This window comes from Sminthopsis crassicaudata, chromosome 3 (genome assembly GCF_048593235.1).
Source record: "Sminthopsis crassicaudata isolate SCR6 chromosome 3, ASM4859323v1, whole genome shotgun sequence".
Lineage (NCBI taxonomy): Eukaryota > Metazoa > Chordata > Mammalia > Dasyuromorphia > Dasyuridae > Sminthopsis > Sminthopsis crassicaudata.
This window is the reverse complement of record NC_133619.1, coordinates 129,025,801-129,042,469: the sequence shown is the minus strand read 5'-3', so window position 1 is coordinate 129,042,469 and position 16,669 is coordinate 129,025,801. Positions and strand designations below refer to the sequence as shown.

Here is a 16,669-nt window from a genome sequence, read left to right as displayed (position 1 = left end):
TAGTGGTAATCAGCACTTGATCTAGATAAGGGTGGTCAGTAAAATAAGTTATATTCATTATCAATCTCAATTTTTTTTCTCAAATTATGAATTTTAGTTTAGGAAAATTGAGGAGCAGTAATAATTCTGGGAAAATCTTCAACCCTGAATATATTTCTGGAATAAGGCTCCATGGAAAGAAGAGGACTGATTATAGAATTCAAGTCTTCTAGCCTGTGTCCCTTTTCCTACTTTTTTTTTTTTTTTTTTTCTGGTAGAAGTTACCTGACAGGAATTTCTTTTTCTTTATCTTATTTGTTTGTTTGTTTTGTTTTTTCAGGCTGTAGTAGCTAGAGATAGCTGGATTGATTAGAATTTTTCACTATAGTAATGAACTTAAACTGGACTTTTTTCACCCTTCCTTTCTTCCTTCTCTTCCTCCCGCCTACTCTTCCTCTCCTTTCCTTTCTTCTTCTTGCACAAAATTTTCTGTGGACTCTCATGCAAGTGTTGCACTCATGTGGCATTTTTTTCCACTAAAAGAGGAGATCAAAATCACACACACACACACACACATACATACATACATACATACATACATACATACATATATATTATAGTTTACTTCCATCTTTGTCTCCCAGGAAGTTTGGCACAATTTCTAAGGTGACTCTTTCTCCCTTTCTACTTTGCTTCTTCTTTTTCTTCTCTCCCCCTTTCTCTCAAGTTTCTTTTCCTGTTTGTCTTTCTAATTTTTCATCAGACTAGTGTAGAACTTGTCCAGGCTAAAAAAGGGCAAGGTTGAAGTTTCCAGATTGGCCATATTTAGATGATATACTCACTAGCAAAAAAAAGGGACAAATGCTTTGGGCCTATGGGAAAACTTCAGATCTGAAGTTTGCTTTTCATGATTTCAGGAGACTTTTTCATCAAATCTAAGAAATGGCTATATATGTTGTAATTGTGACAAAAATTGGACTATACACTCCATTCCTACCCCTAGCATTAGTCCTCTCATGTGTTAAGTTCACCTCCACTAACCAAAAAAAGCTCCCAAATACCATCAATAGGCAGGTGACATACTGGAGGCTGGATTTTTATTAGGAGTAAGGATATACTCAGATGTGAAACTCAAATTCCTTTGACACTACCCTATCATATTTCCCCTTGTTCCCTTTGATCCAGGGTTGGTTAGAGATGGGGGAAGGGCTATTAGGTAACTGGAATTAAAAGGCTTTTTTGTTGTTGTTTTTTTTTTTTTGTTTTTTTAACTGAGAGAAGCCCAGAGAGAAGTTGAAACCAACACTTAGCCTTGGGTTTCCTAGGAGTTAAGATAAAATTCCTTTAAATCTTAGATTATTTACCTTTTCATATAATAAATGGGGCTTTGTCTTTTCAAGTAAAGTCTTTAGGGAAGTTAATGGAAAGGTAAATTTGAATCTCCATTGTGATTTAATGTTTACAACCTGCTTTTGAAAAGCTTTCTTCCTTCCTAAGGTATTCTCTTTTGCTGTGGCTTATGTTGTGTACAACTAGGGAAAGAACAGTGAATTTTAGATTTGGAATTTTCCTTGAAATGTGCTGCTAGAATTTTGCAATGCTGGTTAGGGCCAGTAAAAGCAGTTGAACTGCAGAATGGAACTAGAGAGGAATACAGAAATTAAAAGCATCAGAGAACACAAGAGTCCAAGTTAATGCTCCTGTTTAATAGAGAAGAAGCAATACTCAATTAGAAAAGGTAGATTGAGGGAAACAAAGTCAATGGTATATTTTGTTAGACAGTTTCATATCAGATAACCTGATTCTAGTTATCTGATATAGAATGCTCTATAAGCACTGGATTACCTGCAATAATGTGGTTGATATGTTCCCATATTTTCTCTGAAGAACTGTTTTCAGGAAATGAATTATCACTTTCTGCTATGGGGATAAGGGGAGGGAAATTGCTACTGCCCCAGATGAAACTTAAGTTTGCCTATAATGCTGCTTTGATCTTGGTTCCATACATTGGCTTGAACACTTCTATTTTAGTAGATTTATTAAATTAGATTACCCAAGTGATGCTAAAAACCATTATCAATGTGATGGGCACAAGTCAGCAAAGACCAAAGAGGGAAAATTGTCAGCAGTCTGCTACTTACTGCTCATTGGTGATATACTAGAGCTCTCATGAATGGATGATCCTGAGGGGGAAATAAACATTAAATTAGCTTCAAGTATTTAAGTAGGGATAATGGAAAAGTTTAGAGGATCATTGTTTAGAGGATCATTGTTAAGTTGTTAATTTTTTTTTTTTTCTGAAAATGTCTTATATTGTATAGCCTCACAATATCAAAGCAGAATTAAAGGAAATTAGGCCCAGTGAGACAGTATACAGAAACCTCCAGGTGCCTAGATGAATATTAGAAATGACTTAAAATTGAAAGGTAGTGAGGGATACCACTCACCAAGGATAATGATCTAATGTGTTTCAGGTTGTGTGGACTCTACATCCAAGAGGATATTTGAGTCAAGATATTTAAGGGCCTCATCACATGGATTATTTAGGTATTCAATGCTAGAGCAGAGGAACAGATCAGAGGAGGAGCAAAGAGAAATTCTACATACAGAACTTCTACCTTCCTCTAAAGGCCTCTATAATCATTAAAGGGGAGAAGATCATAACCTCTGAACATAATATCCCTAGAATCAATGTTCAAATTATATATAAAGTAGTTTTCTTTCTGGCCTATATTATTGCTGTATGATTAAGTTTAATACTGTCCAGTTGGTAATGAAGGTCAATGTGCTGAATTGTGTATCCTTGTAGTTTTAGATGTAACTAGTCTGTGAAGAGATGGACTGCAGAAGTTCAAAAAATACTCCAAAAGCTGTTTTCCTGAGTATCTCTGAAATGTGAAACTTATCTGTGCTCTCTTTGGTAATCTTCTTCTGTCCTTTTATGTGAATCTCTTGAAATTTCTAATGCTAGAATTTTTCATGACCTGCATTAGGATAATAAATAAATAAATAAATAAATAAAGATCATTAATCCTACCTTCCTCCCTGCATGTGACATCAGATATGGGGAGCCAATCAGATGCATCTGAATAAGAATCTGCCTTTCCCCATAATCATCTCTATGTTCCTTGTCTTCATCCTGGATTGTCCTGGTATGAAGGCAATGAAGATCCCAGGCATTCCCACCTATCAACTAGGAGTGATAAGAGCTTATACAAAGCTCTCCAGGTGTTCCAAGTCAAGTAGATAATACTCTCAGAGACATCTTTGATCCTTTTCTTCTTCCTGCTTTGGCCTGAAGACCATCACAACTCAACTTCTTAAGACCTGGTCATTTCCTTCCCCTTCTAGTGCCTGAAACCTGGAATTATTCTTTGCTCTGAGTACCTCTTGTCCCTGTTCTCTTCCAGGTCTCAATCCCTGAGTATTTTAAGTCCTGCCTTATGCCTTACCTGTGAGAGTTAAAATGTGCCCATAATAGAGACTTATTAATTTTAAGCCTCACTAGCTTGCCTGAAGCTGTTTTGTGTAAAAGTTTCAAATACTAGACCAAGCCATAGCTTGCAATAACTCCAATTCTCACTCCCAACCCCATCTCCCCCATCATCCATGTTCCATATGTTAGAAGGCACAATACTAGATGATATAAGAGTCTGTTGCTTCAATGCTTCATGTTCATTCTTACAATTTAGATGGACATTCTGTTTTCTAAATTTTATATTTACAGAGTAGATGATTTTCTTGTGTCTATATGACAGAAATGTTAAACACTAAGATAGAGCCAAATAAAGGATCAGAAGTCAAATAGCTGAATTTCTCAGGCTATGCCTTAAAAAGAGAAAGTCTTAATACTTCCTAAATATTCATGTAACTGCTCTTGCCTCCAGTCCTTCCCAAGATCCCTAATGTCAACAGAACTTATCTATTTATAACAACGATTTTCTGTATGGCAAATAATGAGATTCTCCAACTTGGGTGGGAGTTCCCTGATCAGTCTAAAATAGGGAAAATTGTAAAATTCCTTTTACATCTCATATCCCTTGTAGTTTTTAACTATGTGTAATTGAATTAAGTCTGAAAATCTTTTAACTATCCAAACAAATGGACTGACAACAACAAAAATTAAAGGCTCTCCAAGCCTTCAAGCTTTAGATTCTTTAAAGAAGAAAAAAATATCCCCTCTAAAGCTCATGGGATGTTTTTTCAAGAGGTACCAGCAGCTCTAGGAGAATTTTGAATGGTTCCTGCTGCAGGGGTAAACAGCAAGGAAAACACAATAAGGACAAAAGCTTCCTATCTGTGGTAACAGAATACAAGGGGACTAAAGAGAATACAGAATATCTAACATGTAAAGTCTGGAAAAAGAGAGAGACAAACAGCTTCAGAAGCCCAAGGGGAAAAAATCTTTAACCTAATTTTTTTACAGGGTCTCTAAATTTGTTCCAGTTTGATTTTGACTATTGAAATTTCCTAGTAATTCTGTTTCTGATCATCATTCTCCCTTTCATTCAATATATTGTACGTTAGAGCCAAGAATAGAAACTAGCCTCATAAAGAAGTGAACACTTGGTGTGCTTTTTCAGACAAAAAGCATATCCTCTGAGACACTTAAGGGAATGATACAGGACTTCATTCAAAGTATCATAGATTAGCTGGTTCAAGAAATAGGGATGAGAAATTGAACTGCATGCCAGGGGTATGAATGAGATACAATTTGCCAAAGATACATGTCTGAAGATACTACATAATTCAATACTCCTACTACATGAGTCTAATCACCAACTTGTTTTTCTGAATTAATCCTATTTCCAGTTTGTTACTAGGGATTCACAAGGGCTGTATGCATTTGCATATCCATATATGCACATTTTTATATTTATGCTTATATATATATGCTTTTGTATGTGGATATACTATTTTACACATTTATGAATGTATCAAATATATTCATATTCATATATACATATTCATTTCTAATTTTATTTCTTAGCTTCACTGATATCTTAGAAATACAATTGCAAAATTCCTGTAATATTACAGGAAATCTATAGATAATGTTGGGATTCAGCTATCTCTTAGTTTATAGTTGTCTTGGGGTTTTTTGGCATCTTTCCATAACTGCTTTATAAGAACTTTAATAATGCTGTACCTTTTTATAACTCATTTTTTCACTTCAATTATTACTCTCTCCTATCTACTCAATTCCTGAGTTGAACATATGGATATCATTCCAGCTTTTTAGCAGTTAACATTTTGTTTCACAATGTTTCACAATGAACTATTTTTTTTCAATGTGATAAATGTAAATCAGATTTTTCATTTTTTAGATGTTTTAGATGCTTTCCCTTTTGCACTAGAATTTTGTCATCTAAAAATCATAAAATAAAATACAAAATGTTATTTCTTTAAACTTTCTAATGTTTGTTTAGAATACCGCTATCTTTCAAGTAATCCAAATTGTTTTGGATATTTCTGTACCAGTAACCCAGGTTTATATATTTGAGCTTGATTGCCTTTCCCTAGTCTCACATAGAATATTTTATGGATTCTCAGATTCCTTATACCTATTCAAAAAGCCTCCACCTTTGTCCTGGCCTTGATTACAACTTTTTTTGGACTATTATCATAATCTACTAATTGATCTTCCTGATACTGATCTCTCCCTTTCTAATGCACTTTCTATACAGTTATCAAGTAGATAGTCCTCAAAGAGAGATCTAAAGCATTCCCTTTCCTCTCAGCTAAAAAATGCTCAATGGGACCTATTGCATTTAAGCTAAATTACACATTTCTCAATCTGGCATTTAAAGATCTCCATAGTCTGGCTCCTACCTACCTTTCCAATAACACTTCATTATACTTCAGCACTAGCTTGAGAAAGTAAAAACAAAAGGCTAAAACTGAAATCTCAAGGAATAGCATGAGATTTTTATGGAATGTATCAACCTAGATTATTCTAGATTGCACACTTATAAATATCTCATATTTCATAAGATTAGCAAAATTAGAAATAAAATATTGACAAGAATATAGTCTTAGATTGTAAGACACACAAAGGTTTGGTATATATGATATATGTGTTTTACCTCTGTAATTGTTGACACTTTAAGTACTTTATTACAATTAAAAATTGTATATTTGCAAAATGAATTTATTTTATAAATTTATCTGAAAAAATATTATGTATATTTCTATATCCATTAGAAAAATTGTAATTGCAAATTAATTGACCTGCCCTAAGTCAAACAGAATAAAAGGGTCAAAACTCCAAAGGGAACTATACTATTACTTACTTAACTTGGTATCATTTTCTTTCCTCAGAATGGGCATTAAAATTAGGTTGATTTACACAATCAATGACATTTGTACATTCAAATCCCAGAAACTGAAAGGGTTGAATCAAATTGTCTTTAATATCCCGACAAATTTAAACACTAGAGAGAAACTTAGCTTCTTTTCATCTTGCTCCAGTTGGCCACACCACATTAGCAAAAACAAATTGAAATTTTAGAGGAAATGCTTGATGAGATACTAAAGTGTATGATGAACCACAAATTTTCTACACTTTGGAGGTGCTGTAATTACTAATTTATCTTAAATTTTGTTTACATTTATTTTGCATGTTGCATTAAAATAGTTCCACAAGCTGCACTAAATGGTAGACTATCTTTAATATTTACTCCATTTTTCAATTTGCTGAATAAAATCATTTTAGTAGTCATTTGTTTGTTTAGGACTTAAGCAAGATTTGGTTCAAGTTGTGTTACATTAGCAAGATAAACTACAATTTCTGAGAAATTAGGAAATAACTCTTTAAAATAATTTACTAAAAAATACGTGTTAAAAAACATTAGCAGAAAGTCATGATTCTGAGCGAATGTGAAATAAATATTTGAAGTTTCAAATCAGAATATCTTTACAGAAAGACTTCATCTATCTATGTATGTGCATGTATGGCATATATAAAAGGTGTGTATAAATATGCATATATTATTGCAAGCATTTTAAGAATTTATTATAAACTTAGAAACTGGGGCAGCTAGGTGGCACAGTGGATAGAGAATTCAGGAGGACCCCAGTTCAAATCTGGTCTTAGACACTTAACACTTCTTAGCTGTGTGACCCTGGGTAAGTCACTTAACCCCAGCCTTAGTGTAAAAAAAAAAAAAAAAAAAAAAAAAAAAAAAAAGCAAACTTAGAAACCATCACAAAATTTACATACTCAAAATGTGCTTCATGAAAATTCAAACATAATTCAAGCAAAATCAACTTTAGCAAAATAAATAACAGCACCATACCATTTTGTTCTATTTGTAGTTTAGATTTTTTTTTTTTTTTGGTGGGAAGATAATGTTTATACTATGATTACATAATTTTACTCAGTATTGTTCTTCTGATTGTATTTTTCTTCTTCATATAAATCTTCCTAAATTTCTTAATCGAATTAAATTAATTCTAATACAATTTCTTTGTATTTCTATTAAGACAGGCGCATTCCATTCTCTTAATATATCTCAGTTTGTTCAAATATGCTCTGATCATTAATTAAATAGCTGAGTTGTCTATAGTGTTTTACTTTTATGAATAATATTGATATGAATATTTCTGTACAAAATTCTTTTTTTTCTTTTGTATTATTCTTTCAGTAATATCCCTAAAGCATAATCCTGATCGTGATTCACTGGGCAAAGAGCATAAAACATTATGGAGCTTTGACTACATACTTTTGATTTGCTTGCCCAAGAGATTGAATCAATTCATAAAGCCACCATCAACTGTCACTGTTAAACATAATGTCTCTTTCTCTACAACACCCCAAATACTTAAGTTTATTGTTCTTTTAAACTATCTTTTTTAATATAATGGAAATAAAATGATATCTCAAAAAATTTGATTTAATTATGTTGCTTATTAGATATTTTGAATAATTATTAAAAAGTGTTTCTTCTCTGACAATTGTTTATATCCTTTGATAAGTAACCATTGGAATATGGATTTTATGCTTTTAAATGTGTTTAACAAATACAAAGACCTCATAACTAAGAGGAAATTTGAAGCTTAGTATAACATGAACACATTCTACCCCTCTTCTCCCCCCACCAGTTACTGTAGTCCTAGTCTGAGGATCAGGGTTTCTTTCCATATCCTTCCCTACTACCTGCCAGGTATGTTGAACTCCAATTTCCAGCTACTGATCTGGGATAGATATTCCCAATAGAGCTTTGCCTGGGGTATAGAAGGTGAAAATTTGATTTCAATGAGAGTTGAAAGGGGTCTAGCAGGGGAAGCAATGATACAACAAGATTGAGAATCATAATGATCTAGGATTTCCTGTTTCAAGTCCTCCAAGAATAATTTTGTCTCAGACTGACTTTGTCACCCCTTTCATTTTGAGAACCTCACAAATTATCTTTGCTGTTTCCCTTTCCACTGACAACTCATCATACTTCTGACCACATTTCACTTCTATTGCACACTATGGAACTGAGTATAATCCCAGTTTCTCTCATATTCTTCTGTAGCTGAATTGAGCAAATGATTTATCTTTTTTTTGGAGATTTCTAAAAGTTTTACAGCTAATAAAGAGAAACAGTATAGGAGCAAAAGGTCTCCCTTTTATGTGTAATCTGTTCTACATCTTTTTTTTTTTCACTTGAACATTGTAGAAAATGACAATGTTATATAACAATAAAGGGATTTGGGGTACACCAAAAATATTCTTAAATAAGATCTATTTTATACTTCAATGGAATATTCACAGTGAATCTTAAGAATAGCACAGTGGAAAGAATAGTGAATCAGAAGACAGAATATCTGCTTTGTAGGACCAACTCTACTCCTAATGAGCTTTATTATTTTAGGCAAATCACAAATACTCTGAGCCCGACTTTCTTCATTTATATAATTAGGGGGTTGGACTTTATGATCTCTAGATTTCCTTCATATTCTAAAAGTTTTATGGTCTCAAGTTTTATTTGTTTGTTTTTTGGGGGTAGATGCAGCATGAAGTCTCTACAAGATTGTGAAAAGATTAAAATGGAGCTTGTGAAAAATTCCCTGTAAAATCATCAATGGGGTTAGCAGAGCTATAGGCATGGAGAGTACATAATAGTAGGGAGGGAGATAGTCTACAGAAAGTTGTCTTTTATTTCTCTGTCATTCCTCTTTGCAAGTATAAGTCTTTACTTGCAAACAATGCATCCCAAGCTTAATACTATGTTTTTTAAAGTTATTGAGGCATTTTTCCTATGACTCCAAGAAAGGATATTGAGGACTTTAAATTTAACATGGTAACATTTTGTTGTTCAATGATAACTTTGCAGAATAGCTTAAAGGCTTAAAATGGTAACCTCTCTTACATATTTTGAATTCAGATCCCTTGCAGGAAAAAGACTGGGAGCTATAGAGGGACAGGGTCAAAGAGGGGAATCTGTGTGTACATGTGTTAAACATCTCTCAGTTCCCACTTTGTAAAGGTTTTGTGGAGTATTCACTCCCACATAAGGCAGCAAGATTCTTGTTCTGATAAGTGATTGCTCCTAACTATTCTGTTTGTTAGCTGTTCATTGGGGAAAAAAACAAAAAACACAAAACTATATATATATATATATATATATATATATATATATCAAAAGGCAAATACAATATAAAAAGATTACTATCTGGCATTTAATTAGTTGAAATTTCCACATTTTACAACTAGTAATCAATGCAAATGTTCAATATAATTGGAACACATCAGGCTGATTGCTCCCAGAAACTATAACCAGGATAAGGATAGGAATTTGATCTGTAATTTCATTTGCATAGGTAACTCACAAATAAGGAAACTCTACCATTTCCTATGCACTTCTCTACAAATTCACTCTCTAGAATAATCTGTATTGAAAAACAAGTACATATTTACTATTTTAGAGAAGTTAGGGTATAAATTCTTACCCTGAAATTAGCTCATCACACACCTTCTCATCTATGGGCATGAATATCACCAAATTTGGAGACTGCTGGCCTAGAGCACTGAGAGATTTAATAACTAACCCAAAGTCACACAATCAGTTTGAAACAGAGATCCACCTTGAACCCAGGTTTTCCTGGTCTTAAGGCATCCTTTTTAGCCACTACACAAAAATATTTCTTTATACATGTTTAGACTAGAGGTCTCTTAATTTGCTGTTCTTGCTATTCACTAAAGGAAAAAGTTGATTTCGTTTTCCAGGGCTATCAAAAAGAATCACAAATGATGGCCCTTACAGTGCCTTATTATTCTTAAAAGATAAAAGAAAGATAAAGGATGAAAGTGAGATCACCCAAAGCAATATTATTAATTCACTCATTAGCTGACCCAGAATATTTGCCTAATATTGCCTTCTATTCTTCTTGAGTAGTGAATAATAAAAGTTTTTTAATTGGAAGTTTTTGAGTTATCTCCCTAATCCCATCTTTGTGCTGGCTCTAGTTTCTTTATTCTTCAGTATATTGATTATTAGCTTCATCATTATTTTGGACTGTCATCAAATATTAGGATTGAAAGAATGCTAGAGCTCAAGTTTAGCTTCTTTATTTTATAAATGAGGCACAGAGATCCAAAGTGACTCCTCATGTACATTCTGACAGAGTGGCAGAGCCAACATCAGAATTCAGATTTAAAAATTTCTAGGTCAGTGTGAGCTTTCTACTCCATTTAACTTCCTTTAATCAATAATGAACTTAGTCTAGTGATCATTCTATTTCTTCTTAACTCTATCTCTGCTAAGGGAGAATCCAAGAGAGGTGAAATCTCCTGTCTGTTTCTAATTGTTCTGTTGGCCATGGTAAATTGTTTTGAGTTTCAGGTGTTTAAAGGAAATGTGCATGCTTTTTTGTCTTTTTTTTTTTTTTTTTTTTTTTTTTTAACCAAGATTTGACCTCTCTTGCCTACCAAACAAATAGAACAAAGCAGCTGAACAGAACAGCAAAAAACAACATAATTTAAGTCAATCCCCCCCCCAAAAAAAATCAGTTGTATAAGAAAGGCATTACTTCAAATATGGTAGAAACTAAGGAACTGCTAATGTTAAGGATGAGAAAGAACATTAAATTATTTTCCCCACTCATTTATTTTCATAATTTCTTGAATAAAAATAATGAGAACTAAAGGAAGTTTTATTTGTCCTATATAATTTTTGCCATTTTATTTACACAAATTCAACAATTAAAGATTACACTAGTTCTTTCCTTTTTTGAACATACCCACATCTTCACAAGAGAAAAAGACATAAACTAAGAATAGTTTCCCTAATGATGTACTGCTTAGCCTTATATTTATGAAATGGTACTTGTAATATGAATTTTAATATTTCAGTAAGATATGCCATTAAAAACTAGATTGTTTTATCTGCAATAAAATCGAGTAGAAAATGTATTTTATAAAGCTAGGAAATGAAACTTGCACATGATTAAAGTTACAAAGTGGTGATAATTCATATTGTATGTGCTTGTGCACACACAAGCACATTATTCAAGCTGAGATACTAAAGGAACTATGTGTCATAGGCTTCTTTTAATGAATCTCAACTTTTTTTTTCTTCCAACATACTCTTTTGCCAAAGGCACAATACTTTCCCCAGATATATAAACTCAGCAATCTAAATAAATATTCTTGGCTATAACTTCAATAATGTTCACATCTATTTTTTTTTTCCCTAACACTCATTACAAATAATTGGTATATTTTCTCAATAGTTAAACATTCCTTATTATTTTACCAATTGGGAATAATTCCATTCTGAGTAAGTGCATTAAAAAATGTCTTGTGTTCAAATATATAATACTAGCTGCTATCTGATTTCACTAATAAATGTGAAAAATCAGATGTAGCTGTTGTCAGGGTATGCTTCCACATGATTGCTTCCCTCTGATAACTAGGAGAGGAAGCTATTCACAAGCTTATTAACAGTAATAGAATAGATTCTCATCACGACTGAGTCATCTGCATCCTGCTTCTTTGGCTTAGGTTGTGATAGTTTCATTCTCTGAATGTCTGCCTTAAGCAACCTGATGCTACCAAATACCCTGTTTAGTCCTCATACAGATTTTCTTATTGTGATACAGCACTTGATGTAATACTTCCCTTCCTCAAACCCTTCAAACCATCCAATTATGGCTTGACCAAATCCTGATTACTATTGGTCCAAAACATATAATAAAATTATTATTATAAAATATTATATGTATTATAAAATAAGTCCTTCTGAACCAACTTTTAATAAAAATATGTCTCAGATTAAGGCATTAATTTTATACAAATGATTATAATTATGACCCTACTTTTTAGCTGACTGTGTTCTTCCTATAAAATTTGTTAGAAGCATTCATTTGCCTTGTGAACTTTTCCTTCAATTTCTCAATTGGGTATAGAATATTCACAACTTTCCATAAACTAGCTCCAACATGCCCTTCTTACTTACCTGCTCCTATTATCCATGCAACTTTGATTTTACTTTATTATTCTACTTAAACCAGACTGCTGTAATTCAAGATTCATAAGAAAGATTGTATTATTTCTTGATTTTGTGTCTTGTTCATTACTACTGTCTTGAAAATAAATAACAAAAAACACTGACTCCTTTCTCTTTATAAGGTGATAATATACTAAGCACTGGTAATAGGAAGAGATATGCAACATGAACTCTTGCTCCCAGGGAATTAAAATCTAGTTGAAAAACTGAGCATATGTGTAATATGACAGTAATGCAAAATGGAAGCATATGTTAGCTGCCAAATCAATGATAGCATTCAGTTTAATATTAAGCACCTTTCATAGGAATACAAGAAAGAGCACAGCTTAGCAGAAGTTGTCAGTTTTGAGTTCAAGCCTTGCTTGTGTTCCTTACTAGGCACATGATTCTGGGCTTGTGAGTCACTATTTTTAAACTCTTATGTCCCAGGAAACACTCTTAAGACTAATAAATTGCTTAACAGCTTCTGATTTTACTCTAAATTGCCTTCTTCACTCAAATCTGCTGTTTCCCAACTCCCAAATATATTCTTTTTGTGAAACAATATTTTGTGTGATACAATATTTTCCTCAAATCCTTCTTGTAATGAACAAGTTCCAATCCTTGTCAGTACAAAACATATATGAACAAAGCATTAACAAAACTATTAAATACATTTTTAAGAAATATAAATGAGATGATTATGGCATATTTCTTCAGAATAAAGGGTATTTGAAAATGTGTATATTTGGATTTTTGGTTAAGAAGTTGTTAACTTGAATAGTAATGAATTGTTTTCTTTGACCAATATTTTTTCCTTTCTTCTTTGTCCCATTTCCCCTCCTCTAACTGTAAGGCACTATGTTATGTACCAAGAATGTAGGCATAGACATAACCTATGCCTTGTATTCAAAATGATTAAAATGTGAGCAACAGGGGATAATATGTGAGCAACAGGGGATAATCAATCAGTTTGGCTGATATATAGAATATAGAAAAAGGCACAAGGTGTATTGAAATTAGATTATAAAAAGGACCTTGAATGCCAGGAACAGTAATATATATTTTCTATTGTTGGTAATGAGGAACCATCTGAATAAAGGAAATAGCTATAGCCACTGTAGACGAATACAGAAAAGGAATGAATATAAAGCAAGAATTTTACACAAATGTAGAGGTAAAAAAGGGAACATATTCTAGGAAGAGAAAGTATAGATCAAAAATAAAGAAGACATTTGATTGTTTGAAGGAACAATGGAGAATTCTTATTTGAGCTGTGCAGCCTAAAAAACCAAGGTCATAAAGTGAAGTAAAAGTAGGTAATAGACAGACTGTATACAAAGAGGACCTGTATCTCATCCAGCTTCAGTCTTTCCTCTTCCATGAACATTTTTCACTCCACTATTAATTCCAAAATGATTCCCCTTTCCTCTGACATCAAGTCACATATTTCTGTTGATACATTTGATCATTAATCAGGTATTACCTTATGGCATTTTTTCCTCCATGCAAGCTGCATTTCCTAGCTTTCTTTAAAGCACAACTCAATTACCATCTTATGTGAGGTTCTTTTCATAATAATGACATTTTAAAATTCTTATGGTGAAAAATGAGCTCTGAAAAATTGAGACACTCTAATAGAAAACTAACATTCTTTAAATACAATTCCTTCCTTTATGATGAGATTGATCATTAGAAGGAAATTAGTAAGACATGGAAACTTACATTCTGACTATTTGAACACACCAATAACTTTTAATTTTGCTGTTTTCATTTGGTTTAGGTATTACACTAAAACCATCATCAACTAGAATTCAATTTATTGGAATTCCCAATTAAACAGATGCTGGTTGCTTAATTACATTTTTAAGAGAAAAGATTTAAGGGGGAAAAATTATAATTATTTTAGAATAACAACTAAAGAATAAAAACAACCCACCTCAAAAATCAAACGGCAAAAAGCAAACAAACAAAACAAAAAAAAACAACAAACAAAAAAAAACCAAGCAAAATGAATTCTAGTATATAACCTCAGCTCATTAGTATAAGGAAGCTCAATTCTCTTCTGCCACATGTAGCACTGCATAAAGAAAACTGATGCTCAGCTTTTTCAGTGATCAAAGAAAGTGTCAATGATCTTGAACCTAAGGGACTAAACAAAAAAGACAAAAGTGAACATGAAACATTTTAATAATTGTGAAAAAGGAGTTAAAAAATAAAGATTTTTCTCCTTGAGCCTTGTTTTTTTTTTTTTTTTCTTGAGCCTTTTTTTAACCAGAAAATTTAATTAACCAGATAAACCCATTCACAAAGTATTAGAGTGAATTAAGGTTTGACCATTTATTGTATTTACCCACCACAAGTGGATAGATGCTTAAGGTTTTGAATGACAATACTTTCCTTTTCTACTTTCCTTTTCTTTTTTCCCTCCACTGTTAAAACTCCATTTTATTTAATTGTCATGTATATAGTCTCAGATGAGACTGGGGATTTTCTTTATTCCTTTGTAAAACACAGGAGTAGATTAAGAATGATTTTCAACATCTGTGTCTCCTTTAGGAAAACAATCTTAAATGTTAATAGCATTGCTCTCTCTGGGTTTCTTTCCTTCTTTTCCTCTTGTCATTACATTTTCTCGTCTGCAGTTTATATAAGCCTCCTTCTTTGTGGAGCTGAAAAACAAGTAATCAACTTGGATCTGTTTAATCTCCCTAATGAAATATCATGTTCCAAACAGAAGGTAGAAGTTAAAACACTTTGTGCAAATACTTCAAAGAGTGATATTCAAAACTATAAAAACTCAAAAGTTGTATTTTTCATGGTTATTTAAATTAATAAATGAATATTAATGAAGCATTTATTATTATATATACATCACTAAATGGTCATTTTTACACAAATCTTTGCCCAAACTAATTGACTCTTCCATTTACCAATGTGCAGCAGGTCATCTTGGGTTTATCAGAAAATTCATGTGGAAAACCATTTACTTCCTTATCCACATATTTCTTGAAGTAAATAACTTTTTTTTTTCTGCCTTCTTACATAGGTATTGTGGCAATTTAGACACATGAACCAGATAATTAACTGCACTACCTCAAATATTCTAGATGTTGAAATTTCACAGTCTCTCATCATCCTTCTTCCCCCTTTCTAAATCCCCAAAACCAGCTCTTCACATAAATCAGGACCTCTCCATATTGTCCCAAGCTATATTCCCCACTTTTCTTTCATTTGCTTCTATAGACAACACTCACTCTCTGGCCTTCTTGGGCAAGTTACTAACTATTGTCCTGTATTTTATTATTTCATTACCTGGTGCATTTTTCATTTGTGTTAGCCCTGCTTAATCATCTACTTAAGTACATTTTTTCTCATTTTCTACAATAGCAAATAAAAACATTTTTCCTTGTCTCTGTCTCTATCCCTGGGTATCTCTACAAAACCTCAAAAAAAGGTTTGAATTTATTTAACTGGGCTTAAGATCCTCCTATAGGAGGATTTCAATTCAAAACTCTTTGCCTCTTTTTGCATCCTTTGAGTTTAAGCTCAAAGTGCTTAATAGTTGGCTATTTATTAACTACTCTATTTATGAATTCTGATAGAAGGGTTATAAACTAATAGAGTGGTCAAGAGCAAAAGAAATTTTTGATGAAGGACAAAGAAAGAAATGAAAGAAGAATAAATAGAGAGAAAATCAAGATAGAAACAATTGCAATATAAATGGGATGAACTCATCCATATAATGGAAGAAGGTAGAATTAATTAAAAATCAGAATCCAACACATATGAAATAGACACACACAGAGTAAAACTAAGGGTTGCTGTAGAATCTGTCATGCTTCAGCTGACATAAATAAGAACAAGAATAGTAACCCTAACATCAGCCAAATAAAAAGATAAAAGATATGTAAGCAAATGAGCAAGGAAACTACATTTTCCTCAAGATTTCTATAGAAAATGAAATTATGTCCATAATTAAACACATGTACAATGAATGCATAGTACTCAAGTTCTTAAAGATAAATGAGCTATAGAAGGAAGGAGACAGCAAAATTATACTAGTAGGGGACATTTACATTATCCTCTCAGAACTGCATAAATCTAAAAATAAATAAAAAATAATACTAATATTCTTTATATAAGAGTATTAAAGAGATGCATAGGATTTCTATTGGAAAGTTATATACATAGTCTTATAGAAAAAGTGAATA

General features: G+C 32.4%; 1 long non-coding RNA gene across 1 annotated transcript; it reads left to right on the top strand.

The window, feature by feature from the left end:
• The first annotated feature begins 1,622 nt into the window (after positions 1 to 1,622).
• Positions 1,623 to 7,878, top strand: LOC141560707 (uncharacterized). Its single transcript, XR_012487793.1, has 2 exons — positions 1,623 to 1,717; positions 7,626 to 7,878. It is a non-coding gene; the product is annotated as an uncharacterized LOC141560707 (long non-coding RNA).
• The last annotated feature ends 8,791 nt before the right edge of the window (positions 7,879 to 16,669 follow it).